Below are 20900 nucleotides of genomic sequence, written 5' to 3' on the forward strand. Positions count from 1 at the left end.
ACTATTCTAGGTGAGATCTAGTAAATGTTTAGCTCAGTTTTCACTAAAAAGAGAGCGTTATAAAAGGAACTGGGGAGCAGCATAAAAATGATCCACTCTGCACTTTAAAGCTGATGATTTTGTCTATGCAGCTTTGCACTTGTCATTTGTGCATTGTGGGTTTTTTGATCTCTCTCTCTCTCTCTCTCTCTCTCTCTCTCTCTCTCTCTCTCTCTCTCTCTCTCTCTCTCTTTTACACTCAGGTCTGGTCGAGCCGGCTGCCTCAGCTCCTCTGGGTTCTCCAGCACCTGTGTCGGCTGCACCTGGGGTCTCTGCAGATGGACTTTCTCCCCCCTCTCTCCGGTGGGGCCTCATCCTTGCCACTCTCCAACTTGAATCTAAATCGCACTGCCCGTGGCTATGTCTGGCTTCTGCGTCTCAAACATTCCCCACCGATTCCCCTCTAGTTCCTCATCAGCAAAGTTTGGCTGCGAGGCACGAGGTCGAGGCCTTTTTGATCAATGCTGCACGGATTGAGTGCGCTATTTCACTTTCAACCTGCCTGTGGCATTCACACATACATGTACTAACTCACACACACACATACACCGCCAACTGTGCCGGTGGTGCAGCTCAGGTCGTGCTCCCTCCCGCGATCCAAACCAAATGATGCATATCCCATTATTCAGCGAAGTAGGTCACAGTTTATATACCACTGGCTTAAACAAAAAAGAACAAGTTGCCCATATCTGGGACATGGAGAGAGACAAAAATCTGTTTGTTTAAGATTTCAAGCTTACACCACTTACGTTTGTTCTCTCAGAAGATTGAAAGGTCTAGCCAGGACAGGTTTCTGTGATGTCACTTTCAATTATGTCACAAAGTCTGTCTCAGTGGTCCTGTTGTGAGAGCCCACCCTCCACTGTCTTACACACACTGACTAAGGAGGCATTCAGATCACTTGTAAGGCCCATTAGAGCCACTTGCCAAAAGCAAATTCAGTGGCTGAGTGTTCACCACCGATGTTTTGTCCGGTCTGAAAGCTCTAATAGATTCAGAGAGAATCTCTGCTTACAAATACAACCGGCAAGCTTTCTTGAAAGGAAGGGTAGAATAAAACTGCGTCAGTCCACAACAACAACGAGAATTTGTCCTGACTCTCCACCTGCTTTATTCTGCTCTTCACTGTCATCTGGATTAGGGTTTTTCAAACTTTTTGATGCCAAGGACACCCTTTCTAATAAATATATACACTCACCGGCCACTTTATTAGGTACCCCATGCTAGTAACGGGTTGGACCCCCTTTTGCCTTCAGAACTGCCTCAATTCTTCGTGGCATAGATTCAACAAGGTGCTGGAAGCATTCCTCAGGGAGTTTGGTCCATATTGACATGATGGCATCACACAGTTGCCGCAGATTTGTCGGCTGCACATCCATGATGCGAATCTCCCGTTCCACCACATCCCAAAGATGCTCTATTGGGTTGAGATCTGGTGACTGTGGAGGCCATTTTAGTACAGTGAACTCATTGTCATGTTCAAGAAACCAATTTGAAATGATTAGAGCTTTGTGACATGGTGGAAGTAGCCATCAGAGGATGGGTACATGGTGGCTATAAAGGGATGGACATGGTCAGAAACAATGCTCAGGTAGGCCGTGGCATTTAAACGATGCCCAATTGGCACTAAGGGGCCTAAAGTGTGCCAGGAAAACATCCCCCACACCATTACACCACCACCACCAGCCTGCACAGTGGTAACAAGGCATGATGGTTCCATGTTCTCATTCTGTTTACGCCAAATTCTGACTCTACCATCTGAATGTCTCAACAGAAATCGAGACTCATCAGACCAGGCAACATTTTTCCAGTCTTCAACTGTTCAATTTTGGTGAGCTCTTGCAAATTGTTAGCCTCTTTTTCCTATTTGTAGTGGAGATGAGTGGTACCCGGTGGAGTCTTCTGCTGTTGTAGCCCATCCGCCTCAAGGTTGTGCGTGTTGTGGCTTCACAAATGCTTTGCTGCATACCTCGGTTGTAACGAGTGGTTATTTCAGTCACTGTTGCCCTTCTATCAGCTCAAACCAGTCTGGCCATTCTCCTCTGACCTCTGGCATCAACAAGGCATTTCCGCCCACAGAACTGCCGCTCACTGGATGTTTTTTCTTTTTCGGACCATTCTCTGTAAACCCTAGAGATGGTTGTGCGTGAAAATCCCAGTAGATTAGCAGTTTCTGAAATACTCAGACCAGCCCTTCTGGCACCAACAATCATGCCACGTTCAAAGTCACTCAAATCAACTTTCTTCCCCATACTGATGCTCGGTTTGAACTGCAGGAGATTGTCTTGACCATGTCTACATGCCTAAATGCACTGAGTTGCCGCCATGTGATTGGCTGCTTAGAAATTAAGTGTTAACGAGCAGTTGGACAGGTGTACCTAATAAAGTGGCCGGTGAGTGTATATTATGACCAAGATATGACCAAAATCTTCTATCACAATTTGTAATTGTATTTCACGATAATGATATCTTTCACAATATGTTTTAGCTTTAAATAAGGTTTTTATGATATCAACATTTTTGACACCATTGAAATTTCATAATTCTTATCACCATTTCAATATGATTAAAAAGCTAATACTAGCCTAAAAAAGACAAGTAAACTGATAAAGAAAGAGCAAAGAAAACAAACTACAATAGAACAAAGACACAAATGAAATAGACCTACCGGAAAAACTTGCACTAGAAGAACTAGAAATACTACATAAAAGGTATAATCAACAATGGATTAATATAATGTATATAAAACAATGGATTAAAAACAATGCATAGTCTTTACTTTGTAAATTAAATGCACATTTATTCTAATTTAAAGTTATAAAAGTTATTCAGTCAAAAGCAGTAAAATATTTTATCTCTTTTTTATTCTTGTTTGATTAGCATTTATAATGACAGCAGGTAGCCTAAATGTGGATGCTATCACTTTAAGACCGACTTCACGGACCTAATATACTTGTGCATTTTCTCTCTAAACTGTTTAAGTGGTTCACTTAATACATAATTGAATCTGTTTAGTGTTTTCTTGCAAATTCATGGTCACTTTGATACATAGGTATGTGTGTTTAACCTTTCAAGCCCAATTCGCCTTTGGCTAAGCCCCGCCCCCCTTAGTTACTGTTGCTACGTCCGACAAACAAACTTCATCTGGGCTCTGGTATCAATATGGCTTATGCTGTGACAGCTCTTCCTGCTGAAAATTTATCAAACTTTTATAAAGCAAAAATAAATTGTGTGATAAAAGTAGGCAGAAGGGGCTGCAATATATGTTTCGAAGGCTATATTTACGACATACAGGTGAAATGCAAGGAACAACAAGGCATCCAAATAGAGGCAAAAGCATACCGGTCACAGTCAAAAAATGAACTAACAATATCAAGGAGCAACACTGTTCATGCAAAGCTGGTAAACGTAGACTAACCATGTTCCGTACACTTTTCGCCTATCACCGCACGTCAGCGAACACTCCTCCGTTTCTGAGAGCAAGACTAGCATGTTTGTGTGATCATTCTCTGGGGGAATACCCATTGATTGGTCCACACTTTGATTGATGTCTTTTGGACCAATCGTTTTTGAGAAAAGTGGAGAAAACTACCTCCTCCACTTGTGTACGGAAGATGATAACCGTTAATGATGTTCCGTACAGGCTTATAATGGTGTTCCGTACAGAGCGAATAACTTATTTTCAACAGCGAAAATGGAAAATTAACTGATCAACTGATCAATTTTAATGTTAAAATATTCAATTCATGTAACAATTTATGTTAATATTAACTTAATTGACCCTTTATGAATATAAACATCATCACTGCACTGCTGACAGACGTGCTGCCTTTTTTGCAGCCTGAGAGTGGCGCCAAACGGTCATTGGCCGCAATCGTTTAAAAATTCCCATTTCACAGCATTTAGTTAACAAAAGGGTAATATATTTAACAATTTGTGATAACATAATATTCATATAATAAAGACTTTTATACTGGGAAAAGCATAAATGAAATTGAAATGTACATTTTCGCTGCTCTATTTGTCTCCCCACCCAAGCCGCTGTCTGAAGTATAGCTTGCCCACGGGCCATTTTCAAGCGAAGTGGGTGCACCTGGCAAACTTGCTGAAATATCACTGGAACAAACAGCTGGAGTGTCTCTGTTTTGATCGGGGATGAAAGAGGGAAAAATGAAGATGACACAGATATGCATTTTGTGTATGACCTAGAAGTATTTATTCAGCGATCGGCGGTTAAAGTTAATCTGTACGGAACATCGTTGTTGTACGGAACATGGTTAGTCTACGTTAGGTCTCTATTCACTTCTATAATCGTTATTACAAAGCAAACGGACTACGCGAGTATAACGTTGTATTTATTAGCAGCGTGTGCTAGACGACACTTGTCAGGATTTGATTTCGGGTTTGGGAAGGGAAAAAAACGCACACCCCCCTCCAACCTCTCTGGGAAACGCGTATCTGTGTTACAAATGCCCCAGGAACAACGTTTAACCATATTTTTGATAAAACTACGATGGTAATAGCCTGCCGAGACCAAAAATATGAGACGCCTGTGTTAAAGTCAATGGAGCGCTGTGAAAAAGTGTCTGACCTCTGTGGGAGCTCGTTCTTGGCTGCGCTGTGATTGGTCAATCTACATTCTAGGGTGTGGCTTAGCCAAAGGCGAATTAGGTGGCAAAAAGTACTCAGTTCAGTTGTCACGGGCTCCATGAGCAGCGGCTTCATGTCGCACGTCCCTCAGAGAGCGCGTGGATATACTGAAATGAGTTGTCTTTCACTGCTTACTGCGCTTCAATGGTTTAAAATCACCTGTTTTTAAACCACAATGCTTAAAAACTCATGGAAATGATAAGCTTTCGTGACTGCGTAGCACAGCAATGTCACATAAGCTTAACCGCGATCTCTACCAGACACATTTCTAGCGGTTAATCGTGTCTACCGGTATATCGCCTACTATGCAGCTTTACATTACATTTTTATATTAACAGAACCATTATACAGTATAATGCATAAAATTCATGAAACATTATATGCATATAAACATACACACACTCATATTATGTATGCATTATTCTTACTCCTAATAGAATAAGTATATATAATTATAAATCACAATTAATCTTTAGAAGGCAGAATTAAACATGTTTTGTTGTTTTTGTTTCTAAATCATCTATTAACCTCCAACTAGTTTTTGAAAACTGAATGAAACAGTAATAATGCAAAAATGTCCATTTTTCTTTTCTAAAATTTTCCACAAACACTCTACCACCTCCTTGCAAACCCCATGGTCTGGATGCATCCAGTGAAGAGTTAGAACACTGTAGTGACAACACAGTATATGACTGCATTGCTATGCGAATGAAGATTTGTTACATTCATGTGTTGCTTCGATGACTACTAATCCTAGCATCTCAAAACCCATCTCAAATGGTGGCCACAGGGGGAAAAAAACAACACAGTATTGATCTTACGTAGAGCATTCATCCAAGCACTGTTCTCAACCTTTCTATGGTCATATTTTTGACTCTGAATAGGCCACTCTGCTATGAAGTGCTGCCTGTGATAAATATTGAAACTTTTATTGTATTAAATAGCCCCTGGTCTGAGATGATGTACGATCCACATTCAGCTCGCTTACGATCCCTGAATATGTATGAAAAGCCATAAAATTTAATGACGCTTTACCTTTTCTCAAATGCAGTACACACTGGGATGTCTGTCCGAGGAAATACAACAATCTGCCCTTTGTAAATCCCATAAAACATGGATTAAGCTATGCATGCTTACAGTATTGGACAGTATTGGTGCTGTATTTCATGCAGAATTGGCCCACGTGGGTTTCAGCCACTCTGCGTGGAAATGCTGACAACGTGGAAACCATTAGACAGGGAACAAATCACAGATGTGTGTTATCAAGAAGACAAAATAACCACCCCTTAAGGGGCTTCCTCCTTTCGTTTTGTGCATTGTGGCTCCTGATTATCACAGACTTCGTGTTTTCTGTGTAATAGCTGACGGCCCACAGACACATCTCAGTAATTATATGTATTTGCGTAGGTGTGTGTGTGTGTTGTGTGGGTGTCCCATATGAAGAAAAGCTCTGTTACTCTGGTAAGTCGTGCATAACAGTCAGAGCTAAAACCATTCGCTCCCACTGTGATGTTTTCCATCATGCCACAAGCGCTCTAGTTTCGAATCATCACGCATACATGTATGCACACACATGCAGGACAAGGGTTTCAGAGGGCACAGCACAAAGAAAACCCTTAATCATCAATATGCTGCAGCATCCTAATGATTTGCTTCCTCTGAAGGTCAAGGCAACATGCAGCAAATTAGGGGTGATCGAGCCAACAAAGCACAATATGGAGAGTGAATGGAGATGAATGCACTCTAGGTTTATCCAATAAATGCAGGGGATAATTACGGGGTCATTAGGATTTAATGATACTGATGATTTCGTCCGTACTCGTGCGGCACAAAACACCTGGGGCAAGGAGAGATGACACTAGTGTATCTCTAACATACGAACACTTTTGGGGACAAGATTGCTATACAAAAAAGGTTCTATTGTACAGAGATCTCAGCACTTATGCTACACTAAAAACAAGTATGGAAAGTATGAATATCACTGCATTAAAAAACACTTCTCTAGAAAAATAGATTTGGCAGCAGATATGGACTGTTGAGGCATCTGTGCCTTTGTTCATATGGACATCTTTGACTGCTAAGTAGGGTTTGTGTTATACAAATAGTGTGCATCCCACCTTACTGAGAAAAGAAGGTCAGGAGGAAAAATGTCCTCGCAAGTGCCTTTTTGTTATACAAAAACACTTTGAAACGGACTTTATATCAACATGTTTGTTTGTTCTGCTTGTTACTTTGTACTTTTTGTTAAAAAATGTTTTTTATTCAAGTTGTATTTTATTTAGGATATAGACATTTCAATTCCAGTATCTAAATATTCTTAAGATTTAAACATTTTTTGTTTTGTTTTTTGAAAGCATGTATTATGCTGTTACATTACCATTATATAATCAGTGAAAAATGGTCTTAAAATGACAATAATATCATTTATCACAATTATTACTGGGACAATATATCACCGAACAAAAATATGTTATTGTGACAGAACTAAATATGAAAAATGTGGCATTTATTTTAAAGAAAAAGTACACTTTTATTAAAATAAAAATAAAAAGTGGTATTTGTTTAAAAAAAGTAGTATACTTTTCAATCTGAATTAAAAAAAAATTATTATATATATATAATTTGAAAGATTTAGTGTTCAAAAGCATTTAATCCATGTAACAGAATGAGTTTCAGACATATTTAAGGGTGACATATAGGTGTCCAAATAGTTGAATTTAAGAACAACACACACACACCAACACACACACACACACACACACATATATATATATATATATATATATATATATATATATATATATATATATATATATATAAACAGGCTTGTGTGATTGAACATGTGTTTTACTGAAATATCTGAAGTGGGCAGACATTCCAAGATTTTCAAGACAGTTACCACAGTAACCAAGGCAGTGAAGAGCAAAGCCTTGAGTGGATTTCAATGAAATTTAACACTGCTAATGCACAGATGAAAGTTGTTTTTTTCCCCTGCTTGACAGCATCATTCTCACCTTGATTTTATTCTCAAAAGGTGAAGTCACACTGCAGTCTACTGTCTTGATCTCTATATTATCTAAATTAGCTATAAAACCAAGTGTAGACTCTGAATGTAAAACGTCTGGAGCTGAAGACAAATAAAAAGTTGTATAAGGTTACGAAGCAATATAAGCACTGTAATAAAGCAATCAAGAAATAAGTTAATCAGCTGAGCTGAGCAATGTGGAATTCATTACAGATAAAGTGGATCAAAGAGAGACAATGAAAATGCAGAGGGAGTAAAATTATAAGAGAGAGGGAAAGCCAGAGAGAAGACGAGAAAATAACCTGGAGCCTTAAAACAATGCATACATTATGGCACACCTCCGACGGGAAGCGTGACATCAAAGCTATGCTAATGCTCATAAACAGCTCGGAGTGATGCAACCGCCACATGCGATCTCTGTCACATGCCAGCAGAAAGCATAGCAATCAAAAATAAACACGTTAGTACCTCGCTGCCACACTGCACATTTCATATGTGTTTAGCTAAACATTTGGAAACGTCTTGACATCTAAATACTTTTTTTTTTTCCTCATGCAGAAACCAAGCAAATGAAATGTTTTCTGCTCTGGGGGGAGAAGTAAACCTCAAAACACATTTGCCACTCACAACTCTACACCTCAATGGTTTCTAGTATGATTTGTGCATAATAAACTGTAGATCTTCATGCGTGAAAGTAATTACGATGATTTGAATTCCTTTCACTTTCTTTTAATTGTTATTTCACAGTTACTGGACCAAGATTAATCACTATCTCAGCTTCAGGACTGCCTACATTGCGTCTAATGCATATTGCACACCCACACACAAAAAAAAATGGCAAGATGTGTAAACCATAGCAATATCTGATTATCAGGCTTTATGCAATTTAGGTAATCAGGGATGCAAATCGCAGTCTTTAAAAAGGTACCAGGTCGATAAAAGACATTTTTAAAAAGCAATACTTATTACTTCTGAGTTCTAACCACAAAGTTAAACTTTTCGACAATTGTACAACCATTTGTGGAGTCATTATTTGAACGAGCCACTTTTCTGCTTCTAAATGTCACATAAAAACAAACAGTGACTTAAAGGGGCTATATGTAGAATTCAGAAGACCTTGTTATTGGCGACACCGGTGGCCGTTAAGTGAACTGCAGCCAGAAACTTGTTGCTCGTGCTCGCGCTCGTGATCACGTAACGTACAAGAGACTCAAGGCCCTGATATACTCATGGTGAAGTTCTTGTTCGTTCTTCGCTTAAATAAAAATAATTTGGAAATACCTTTGCAGCGATATACTGTTAACGGACATCCAGACGCCATCCACCCTGCTGAGAGCGGCGTTTAGATGAATATGTAAATATGGGCTGCACGCTTTTTTCTCAATAACAAAATAAACACACAACAATAATGACAGCAGTGAGATCGCAGAGATCTGATCAATGTAGATATGCAATTAGCAATGTGGATATGTTTGCACTAGCTCAGAAATTAATCGGCATCATGTTAACTGATGAGGTAATTAAAATTACACTGTTATGATGGTTTGATTATGTAGTGTATTTGAGACTATTGTTTGAATTAGTTCTTTGGATGACACATGTACATTACAGTACAGAATGGCTCTTTCGGCATTATCCTGAACATTGTATAAGCATTCATTTCATATTTCACAGAAGAGAGGCTCTCGGAAGCTCGCGTAAACATTTATTAGATATTCAGAGATTTGTTTTTATGATATAGATGTGTATTTGCTGAATGTTGACGGTAAATGAGTATTATCCTATTATTGCCTTTCTGTTACTCATAATACAAAAGCAAACGCTATACTTTTTCCCATACAATTCACTTTCTTTGTTTAACAGTTATCTCTAGTATTAGATATGACTGTTAAAAGAGACGCTAAACTGTGAAACGGAGGATGTGAGCACCGTTGTTCTTCTCAGGAGTTCTTAGCGCCTCCCATCAAAATAAAAGTCTGGTGTGCCATCAAAATAAAAGTCCCACTTCTAACACATCGGCCAATCAGAAAAACTTCGGACAATGCAGATATTTAAAAAATGCCAAATATCAGCCCGGCCACTGTTTTACATATAAGAGTCCTTCACATATAAATCAGCCTATAGGCTTTCGTAGACAACCTAGGATGTCAAGGAGGTCTTGTTTTTTTAAGTTTAAAAATCTTTATTTAAGGTTTTAAAGATTTTAAAGCTTAAAAACCTTAAAAAACACATAGGCAATACAACAAAATTATAATACATGAAAATTCTTACACACCTTTAACATGACATTCAGACAGCATCTACCAATCTAAATGAAAGGTTCTTTTCCAGAATAAGCTGCAAACTGAACCAAACCTTATGCCAGAAATCTGTCTCTGTAAGATCAAGCATTACTCAGTTACTGTCTAATCAATTGTAATTAGTGATCAAGGTGCTGATGGGAAAATCAGGCCTGCAATCTATAAGTGCTGTAGGGTCTTTTAATTCACACCTGCTGGCTGATAGGAAATTCACCCATGCTCATGTTCCCAGAGCCCTAACACAGAGCCTTGTTAGCCCGTTAATTTGTTCTGGAACAAACCGAGTCTGGATCTGGCACCTTCCCCACCATATTTCCCTGAAAGAAAGACATGCTATGACTTATGTATGTTAAATAAATACTTAAATTAATAATAATAGTTCATAATAATAACAACCAAAAAAATATTGTTATTTGAGTGAATAAAGTGGCAGTGTAGAAAGCATTGTTGATTTTAATAGAAGAGATGTAGTTTTGTCTCCTGCCACTCGCTTGCTAGGTCAATAAGATTTAATGGCAGATACATCACCAGTCTTTGTTCCACAACCTCCTAGTTTACAAATTAAGCACTGCTTAGCATGTGATAGTTATTTTATCCATGAACAGAGCTTGTCTAACCTCTCATAGTGCTTTGGCAGACATTTTAGGATCTCTAAATCCTCCCAGGTGCTCATTGTTCTCGGTGGCATCTCTTGAGACGGTGAGCGGCACCTCTGGAGTGACAGACGGCCTTTGCTCAGCTCATGAGTCTGCGCGCGCTGGGACATAAACTCACGGTGACAGCCTCCATTCAGGCCTCCCAGGTGTCTCCTCTAAAACAGCTATTCAACCTTTCAGCTCCTTAATGAGAATCAACAAAGCATCAAAGCCTTTCTAAACTCCTGTTTCCTGTCTTTCACTAAATGGATCTCTCTTTTTGCAGCACAGGCAGAAAGAATGTCGAACAATGGAAACTATCCACTTATTTTATTGTATGTGTAGTTGACATGATATTTCAAGTGTCCTGCAGTATGTCATGCGAAACTTTACCTAAACCTTTTCAAACATCACATTATTAGACACAATGTCGCAATTTTCACACCGCTGCGTTATACGCTGGTTGGAAGCTAGGTGGCGCTATGAGGTATTTTAGTTTAGCCTACACTATAACAAAAGCATTAGAGCAACTAATTTTAGCAGCGCTGAAGTTCAACTAAAGATTTACTTACTTGATTGTGCTAAAGTGGAACTATTGCATTTAAAGACTGATATTATACAGAGATCATACAATCCTTATTAATAATGATATTAAAACACATTTTAGGCTTAATGTTAGGAAATGTGCATTGTGCAATAAAGAAATACTCCAAATAAAGTTGAATTATACGTTTATATAAGCAAGTCTTAAGTGATATGTCAATAAATATGTTAATGGATTTGAAGTATGTATGAAATAAATGTTTTTTTAAATAGATTTTGTATAGTTTTTTTTTAATAGGTTATCCCCAGACATTTAGCCAACATATATCATACATATATTTAGTTGTTATCTCATGTCATCCCTGGGTTACTTGCGCTTTCCAGCAAGTACTTTTTGTATTCTTTTAGATAAGTAAATGAAAAACAACTGATCCCCATAGGTCACAACAAGCCCCTATAAACATAGGCCAGTAATAGTTTGTGGTGTGTGATAAATCACAGGCTAATGAGAGAGCGGTGTGGTGGTGCATTTGTATTCCGCCCAGCTGTTGGCAGACTTATATCTGCTTTGAGCCTCTCATGGCCATAGTGAGAGGGAGAGAGACTGCATTAAGCCATTATAGTCTGACATTCACCCTGAATACAGATGTGCATACATCCATTTCAGTCCATCATTTAGTGTCAATATGCGCAGGAGACAGAGGCCAGAGGAGGTAATCATATATGCAATAAACGCACCTACCGAATCTTTATCTTCATCAGCTGGGCTATGTGAAGTGCAATTAGGGTCTCTTGGCGTAGGACACATCCCATGGCCACACTTTATAGTTTGTGCTTGTGTACGCCTGTAGATAAGCAGCCATTTCCATTACCAGAAAATGGTGCAAGAATACAGAAAGAGCTTTAATGCACTCTTTACCACTTAAATGAATATATCAGGCATGCCGGGTGTTACCGTCTCGTTTTAAAGTTGCAGCAGACCTATTTTATGACTCAATATCTGCTTACTTTAGTAAGATCCGCTTACTGCAAGCCAAACCTGGCCAGCCATGTTTGCAGCAGGGGAGCTGTATCAGATGCCCCCCTCTGTATCAGACAGTGTTACAGTGCTTTACTCACTCAGTTCAGCTCAACGAAGTCACTGCTCTGCACTTTACCACACTCTTAAAAATAAAGGTTTCAAAAGTTTCCTTCAGTGATCAGTACTAAAACATTTTTTTTTTTTATGTGAAGAACATTATAATAATCTAAGGGTACGTTTAAACGACAATGATATGCTTAAAACGGAGCCGTTTTTCCTCTGAGTTTTCCGCGTACAGACGACAGCATTGTCAAAACGATCCCTATTCACACGGATCCGCGAAAACGTCTAAGAACCCTGTATTCTGCTACCAGGCCATTAGATGCATACCTGTCAACACTCCCGTTTTTTAGCCCTATCTCCCAGACCCCTCCCGGTTTGTTCCTTCTCCCGGGAAACTCCCGTAATTTGCATGGTCCAAACTCCTTTATGAATAATCGGAACAATTATGCTTGTCTAATGTTGACCAGTTGCCAGATCTTGTATTAAATGCATTATATTCACACAATCCACACACCATATACAATTTCAACCCATTTGTCATCTCAACCTGGCAACCTATAACCCAGTTGCGCAGTCGCGGAAACCTTAACCCGAAAGCGAGCACCAGACGCTGGTGTTCTCAGCGCTGTCGAAATAAATGTCCGCTGTGTCGTCAAAATATAAGTCCCGCACAACAACCAGAACGGTAGGACGTAAGTGGCGGCTTATTTCACTTCAGAAGTCCTACTGGTGGTGCGAATGCAACCAAGAAAAATGTTGTTCTCGAGGGACTGCCCAAGTGGCCAGTTCCTGTTACGGAGGTCCTATAACTACCAGGTGCAAAATCCTATGCTACCTTTTGTGCAACAGAAAGTTCTTCATGAAAAAAAATCTGATCTTCACGGAACCATAGATGCTAATAAATAACACTGTAACACTGACGAAGAAGAAAAGCTACAGTAGTAATCCCAATGTTTTAAAATAATGTTACATTTATGTTTTAGGAAGTGAAAGAGAACAAAGCCATCTTATAATGTACAGCCTTATAATGTATAGCCTTCCCAGAATTCCCTGTGACATTTCACATTTGATCTTTTTCTACTAAACTAGTTTTTAAGAGTGCACAGTAATGAACTGGAATAAGAGTACGATAGTCATTGATACTATAAGCAACATTTCTGTTTTCCCGAAGAAGAAAAAAAGTTTCCAAACTGGGTTTTTGCCATAGAATAGCATTTTTGCATCCTCAAAGGTTCTTAAAATATTGTTTTTTCTTAGTGTGAAGAACATTTAATAATCTAAGAACCCTTTTCCACTATAAAGAACCTTTTTGTGCAATGAAAAGGTTCCATGGATGTTAAAGGTTCTTAGTGTAATGCCAAGATAACCTTTATTTATTTATTTTAGTGTATGCAGAACATAGCAAGTAAACATCTTGGATGTGACAGTAGAGCTTATGCTGCTTGTCATGTGAACACACATGTGATGGATTGTGGCACCTGGATCAGATTAAGGTCATCCATGCTGTTAATGGCTCTTCCTCTGTCTGTAATCTGAGCACATCAGAAAAGACCAGGGGTGTGTCTCAATCAACTCCTTAGCTTGTGAATCAGTATATTGTATTCAAGAATTTGGGCACTGGTAAGGACAACAAAGGACGCTGGCTCACTACTCAGTACAACATCACTACTGGTATTTATGAACAACAGCAGAGCATGTCTTTCTGACATTACTTGCAATGTTATTTAAAGTATATTATGATAAATACTTTGCTTTGTTACGTATACGTTCAACATTTCATCCAATTATAAATGTTAGCTAGAGTATGTTCATTACCTGTCTAGCAATGTATGTTTATGCTTAAATAATATAATAAAATAATTATTTGTATTTTTAAAACATCTATCGCATGTCATTATGTGTAGTGAGTTGGCTCACGTGATTTAAATGTTGTGCTTCTGAACTTCCATTAAGGGAACATAGTGAGCATCGATGCTCCCTCATTTTCATGATGCACGTGGAGTTTTTTTTTAGGGAGCGAACGTTTCAGTGCCCTCGAAGAATTATGTGATTGAGACAGCCCTTAAAATGTCCGACTCCCTGATCAGTGCCCTGAATACTGAACTAGGGAGCTGAATGAGACGCACCCCAGGTCTAATGCTCAAATGCACTCACAAAATTAAAACACTTCCTTTCTCAGAACACAACACACATATTTATCCCATTTTCACCTTCTGCATTGGCATTGCAGAAAATCCCTATATCAGAGAAAACAAATATTCCCAGCCAGTTCTGTTCGTATGATGAGGCTCAAATAAGTGCAGTGTGGATGCATGGGCTACTTTAAAGAGATAGCTTTGGTTAGCTAAGAACTATTAATCTTGTTATGGATGACACAGGCTTTGCTCCATACAGAGGAAAGCAGAAGGTAGCGGCGATATGCTAATGCGGTTGACAACTAATGCACGCTGATGATTTATTTCTAGATCAGAGATGCCTGATGAATCTTCAGTCACCAAAGGCTTTCAGTGGCTCTATAACAACAAACAACTGCACAAACACTGCATAGCAACACTTCTATAATCTTTTGACTCCATTAGTGCTTTGGATCACAAAGCTCATTTTATGGTTTACTCCACTACATTTATTGGAACTCAGTGTTAATTCAGTACACATGCGGGTGAAAATCAATCTGTCAAGAATAGGCACAAAGATCGTATTTCACCCCTATATAAAACAAAAACAATACTCACTTTATTTTGCATTAAAGAATTTTTATGACCATTTGCATTGACATGATATGATTAGGGGTGTAACAATATCGTGCCACAATATATCGCAATACAAAAATGCAACAATACGTATCGTGGATAGTGACAATATCTATCGAGGATAGTTCCCCCAAAATAAAAATTGAAAAAATGAAAGTTTACAGAGTTTTAGTGTCAGTACTACATTAAACTTCTATATATATTGTTGAATATAGTGTATAATAATGCAGTGGGGGAATATTTGTGGGTCCTGATAATGCCAAATGTCTTATGTTACCTGTCATTTATTTTAAATATATCTAGTCAGTGACAGAGTGCAAGCATATTCGTCTAAAATTATTCTGTATTTTCAGCTTCAGAATCAGGAATATTGTTATTCTGGTGTCACCATTGTCCTTGGGTTTCAGCACCAAGTCCAAAACTATTCATTTAAACCCACAATATAATATCAAATTTAGTATTTTAATCAACAGTACATTTTTTGTTAACCTTTTACCATATGTCTTGGAGTATCGCAATCATAATGCTTGCACATGAAGCTGTCTCTCAAGACTTTTTTTGCAGCTTATGGCGCTTAAATGGTCAAATACACACATAATTATGTCAAAATGCCCGTCTTGGCAAGTATTTACATAAACAGTTTTTTCCCCGTGCGATCGAAAATGGTATCGAATATCAATATTTTTTTCAAGATATCTTATCGAAGTTAGAAATTCCAGTTTTGTGACAACACTAATGTGAAAAAAATAATAATAAGATAGTATTTTTGTAATGAATTTAATTCATTGTGATTTGAATAAAATGATTTAAACTAAATGTAAACATTCTTTTTAGAATGATGCTTTGGATTTTTGTTACAGTAAAGAAATTTTAAGAAAAATGTGCTAACTGGCAATAAAAATCTCCCAGTGCAATACATCTTAAAGGGATAGTTTTAATTTTAGTTTTTAAAAAAATGTTAATTCTGTCATACCTGTAGGGCTTTCTTCAGTAGAATAGATATTTTGAGAAATGTCTCAATGTTTTTTTTGTTTGTTTTTTTTACACACAATGGAAGTCAACGCCCAGCATTCTTCAAAATGCAGAAGAAAGTCATTTGTAAATGATAAGTCAATTTCAGTCTGTCTGTCAATCTGTCTGTCTGTCTGTCTATCTATCTATCTATCCATCTATCGTTATATGACCTAGTTTCCTCACACATGTAGCATATGGTAAATTAATCAATATTAAATATACAACCAATTAAAAAAAAAAAAAAAAAAAAAAAACATTGGGACATCTTAAACATCATTAAAATTATGCATTAAAATTATGCTTTGATAAAGTCCATATGTCTCATTTGAGCTGCAGCACTTACAAATGCAGGGAATCCACTAGAGTATTGATAATACTATTATGCTATTATTATATTAGATAACTAAATTTTTTTGTCACTTCCTCTTCCTTCTGGTGATTTATTTCCTGTTTTTACACTTGATGGCTTCTAATTCATGATCATTTTTCTCTGTTCAAGTCTCAGTAGACCACATCTACCACTGTCCAGTACAAGACACACAAGACACACACACACCACACATTTCCTCTGAACACAGAAGACAGTCACCACTCTCCAACACATACACATAACTAATGGCATTATAGCCTCATTGGCCTTTGTACACAGACTCTATTTCTATTCACAGCTGTCACTTTTCTCTTGCTTAAAGCAGCAGGGTGGCAAGATCAAAACAAGGCACCGGTGCCTCAGTGACAGCTCATTATCACAGACAAACACCCCCTAAAGTGACTCCCACTCGAACCTCTGCCATTTTACCTCACCGCCTCTCCCGTCACTCTGACAACAAGCACACTCTCCCCATCTCCGAACGCCAGCACTCCCGAATCCGACATTCAGAACGCTTAGTGCTGATCATGACCTCACTGTGGCTATGTTGTGATTTTATGCTGCTTCAAAATCTGGCTGTTTTGACTGGGAATTGTTTCAGTTTACTTCTCTCGCCAAATATTTCCTGAACGCCTGCCCAAAAGCTTTTTACATCCCAGTGACTCTGTCCTCTGCGACTCAAAAATAGCTTCCAGAAGATTCAGGTGGTGCCTCACAGCATCTGCAGAAACACTGCAGGGTTGTTTTAACCTGTGCAGACCTGCAATAACAAAAAAAAAAAAACCTGAGGAGTACCTTTCTAGGGAAAATATTGGCACACATCTTTTGCGGCATGTCTCAAAAGTTAGATATGAGGTCAGAACGTGGACTAAAGGTTGGGATTTGACCTCATATCCAGTATCTAATCTTTATTGACATGTTTACATTCATCTAGTTGAGTCACAGATCTATTGTGTTTAATTCATCTGTTTTAGCTGATTGAATTCAAAGACAAGTCAGGCAACAGGCCACCCAGGCTTGAAAATACTCTATACCAGTCAGAGCAGAAATACTATACAAATCTCCCACAGAAAGCAACATGGATGATTGACTGAGAGATATGATTTAACCTTTTGGTCCATTTCATCAAACAAAGCCATAAAAACTAAAAAGAATAAACATAGGATTACCCTTTACTCAACCATACACATACATAGCTTTCAGGTTCCTCTCATCTCTATATTTGAAGCAACAACAAAAAAACTGCACAGGAACAAACCAGAGACATGGCTGCTTCTCCAGACAGCTGTAAACAGAGGCATATTAGGTTTCACCATCTCAGCACAGCTAACATGTCTCCTAATGTCTCACGTGCAAAGTCACACATGTAACGCCTATCTCGAACACGCAGCTTACAGCATATGACTATAAATCAACTAAAACTTACCAGGTCTGCTGTGATTGTGACCTGCTAGTTGCATCATTTCAAGGAAAGCTCAAGGAAAGCTCAATCTTCTATTTTTTCCCCCTTTCCAATTCCTTACTCAAACAATCACGCAAGCTGTGGGAATCATTGCGCTCTTGCTGGCTTCTTGGCTCCATCTCATCATATCATGGGTCTAATCTCAGCAAGAGTAATTAAACAAGTCTGAAGGACTTTCTGGCATTCTGGCACCATATTCAACAACACAGCACAGGAGATTTAGGAGCTGTCCGTGGTTCTGGAAAACATGCTAATTTCAATGTTACGCAATGAATGGAAATCAATGCTACATAGTAAATGTTAAAATGACTGGTTACTGTCAACCACAAGGCCAATATGCAAGCAGCTCCATGAAACAATAACACATTAAATATGCAGTTTGTTACTGTACTGTAATATGGATATGATAATATACAGTATATAACCCTCTTTCCTTATATACAGTCTTGTCAGGATGATATACCCATAGTTTTCCCACACCCCTATCCAGGAAGACAATGTTCTCGGCCCTCAGAGCTGCTGTGTGAGCCATAAATTGAATTATAGCACCACCAGCCAGTGGAAGAGGTGCTGCAGTTCAGTTACCCATCTACTCTGTGTGAAAACTCAAACATTGTGGCCAAAAATATACAGCAGCCTCATATCAAACAACATATCTCGTATATTGTCATTTTGTGAACTTAGGAGCAACGATATATATTAGTAATTGCATTTATTTTCAAGTAATTCAAGACAAAATTACACATTTATGTCAAAATAACTGATGGAATTTGACTTAATTTAAAATATATTTTTATTGCATATTATTCTGCATTTAGATGTACAATATTTTTAGAACATAAATGATATATAATTGATACTTTATATAAAGTATTTAAATAATAGTAAAAAAAAATTAAAATTGTATTTTTTTTTTCTTGTGAGAACATTATTTTTTTGTTTAGGACAATCAAAAAGCTGCATACAACTCAAACATCTGAATATCCAAATACCACTGCGAAATGCTCCTTCGTTTTATCTCTCTTATAGCACTTCATATTACCTCTCTCTCTCTCACACACACACACACACACACACACACACACACATATATATATATATATATATATATATATATATATATATATATATTTATATGTGCTAAAAGATGGAACTAGGAAGACAACTCCAATCTATTATTTCACATACAAACGACCACTGACAGTACATTTTAGGGGAAATGACACTATTTTACACAGACTTTTTATTTTTTTAAACACACTTTTTACACAGACTTTTTTCATCTTTTATCCGAAAAATGAAATGAAAGCCAAGTGCACATGACTTGGATACGCCTCCTGTATCATCGACATAGTCTTTGCCAATGTTGAAGAATATGACTTCATCGCTTCTGATAGTCAATATTTCACGAAATAAATAAATAAATGAATACATAAATATTAATAAAATAAAATAAAAATGACAGAGAATGTCACTCTTAATGTCATCACTACTTAGAATAGAGCAGATTACGGATGTGGGTGCATATAAAATAATTGATTTTGATCTAGTCTTTCAACATAACCCCATCCACCGCCCAACACACACACACACACACACACAAACCCATCCATCCTATTATCTGAACTATACAAGCACTCAGACCAAATCATGGCTATATCTTTAATGCATGAACCAGATGCAATATGCTATAATAAACCATCTCAATGTAGCTATTTCTCATTTTTGAGAGCAAAATAAAATAGTATACCTGAAGATATATATTGACCTTGCCTAAAAACCAAAGCCCGATCTGCCAAAGGCATCTAGACACTCTGAAAAGAGATTCGGACTCTCGGCACCAATTCGTTAAGGTCGAGAAGGGACCGTTCAATGTGACAAACCATTCAATATTCAGAAAGAAAAGTTTACCTAGCAGAAGGAACACCAGTCCTGCTTGAAGCACCGAGGGTCAGAGGAACCGAATCTTCTCACTTGTCATATTTCCCCATGTTGTGCTCCACTGGATTCACACTAAATTCAAAGGTGCGCGTGATATGAAGGCATCCAACACCCCAAAGCCCATATCCAAAACCACTAAAATCCAATGGGATATTTTTTTTTCCTTTCGAAGTAATGGATTGATATCCCCAAATAACGCACTGAGGGACAGTCAAATTCCTGCGCAACGTGCCCAACGCCCCTCAAGGAAGCTAAGTACTTGTTTTCCCCTCAGAAGCGCGGAAGCTCGTGCCATTCTCCTCCCGCCCGTCGACGCACCTCGCTCGAGCGCGAGCTTTCGTCCGCATTAAACCCGGGAAGTCAACTCAAATCTCAGCAGGGAGACCTTCACACCACCGCACCTTTACAAGTACTTCCCCCCAGCTTAATCCACACAGTCACTGAACGACTGCCTTCCGTGCCAACCCTCCATCCAAAAGGTATCAAAAGTGTTTTCTCCTCAGGCTGCGTACGCTCTCCACACGCGACTGAAGATGGATTAATAACTCGAAATTTCTCCGATAAGTCGATATAACACACATAGGATGCTAAAAAAATGTAAAGAGAGGTCTAATTAATTGCACAAGAAGCGGGAAGACGGAGCAAATTCCTCATAATAACGGTCGAGCTGTTTAAACAAACTAGTAGTTTTGCACCAGCCACTGCCTGGGATCATCCGTATAACGGCTGTTCTCTCTACCCTGCTGTTTGGATTGGGAGAGAGAACGCAGGACGTCATCGCGGATTGGCTCAGACTGACGCTCGCAATACTTGATACGTGTGTCACTCTGCGCCCCTCAGTGAGAAGTGCTGTTGATTTAGGGTTCGAAGACGGCAGAAAAGGTAAAGAAGACCACGGACTATGGCAAGCTGTTGTATCGTTTATTCATTAAAACAAAGTAGTATCGATTTTGTTCTCACTTAAAGTTTTTTTTTACCTACTGTAGTAAGTCAAGGTTGACTAAATCTGCAGCCTCAAAGGCAAACCTACAGTAGCTAGCAGTCATCAGTTGGAAACAGGAGCCTAAACCCCTTTGTGGCAGCAGCG

At 38.4% G+C, this 20900-nt stretch overlaps 1 protein-coding gene across 1 annotated transcript in view; it reads right to left on the reverse strand.

Annotated features, from left to right (window-relative positions):
* The window catches only part of lrfn5a (leucine rich repeat and fibronectin type III domain containing 5a), a 63408-nt gene extending 42788 nt beyond the window's left edge, over window positions 1-20620 (reverse strand). The window contains exon 1 of the mRNA XM_056236805.1: window positions 19784-20620. The gene's annotated coding sequence lies outside the window, so the exon portion shown is untranslated. The remainder of the gene's footprint in view (window positions 1-19783) is intronic.
* Between the last annotated feature and the right edge of the window lie 280 nt (window positions 20621-20900).

The sequence above is a fragment of the Rhinichthys klamathensis genome, unplaced genomic scaffold, assembly GCF_029890125.1.
Source record: "Rhinichthys klamathensis goyatoka isolate OS25496 unplaced genomic scaffold, OSU_Roscu_1.1 h1tg000466l_1, whole genome shotgun sequence".
NCBI classification, from domain to species: domain Eukaryota; kingdom Metazoa; phylum Chordata; class Actinopteri; order Cypriniformes; family Leuciscidae; genus Rhinichthys; species Rhinichthys klamathensis.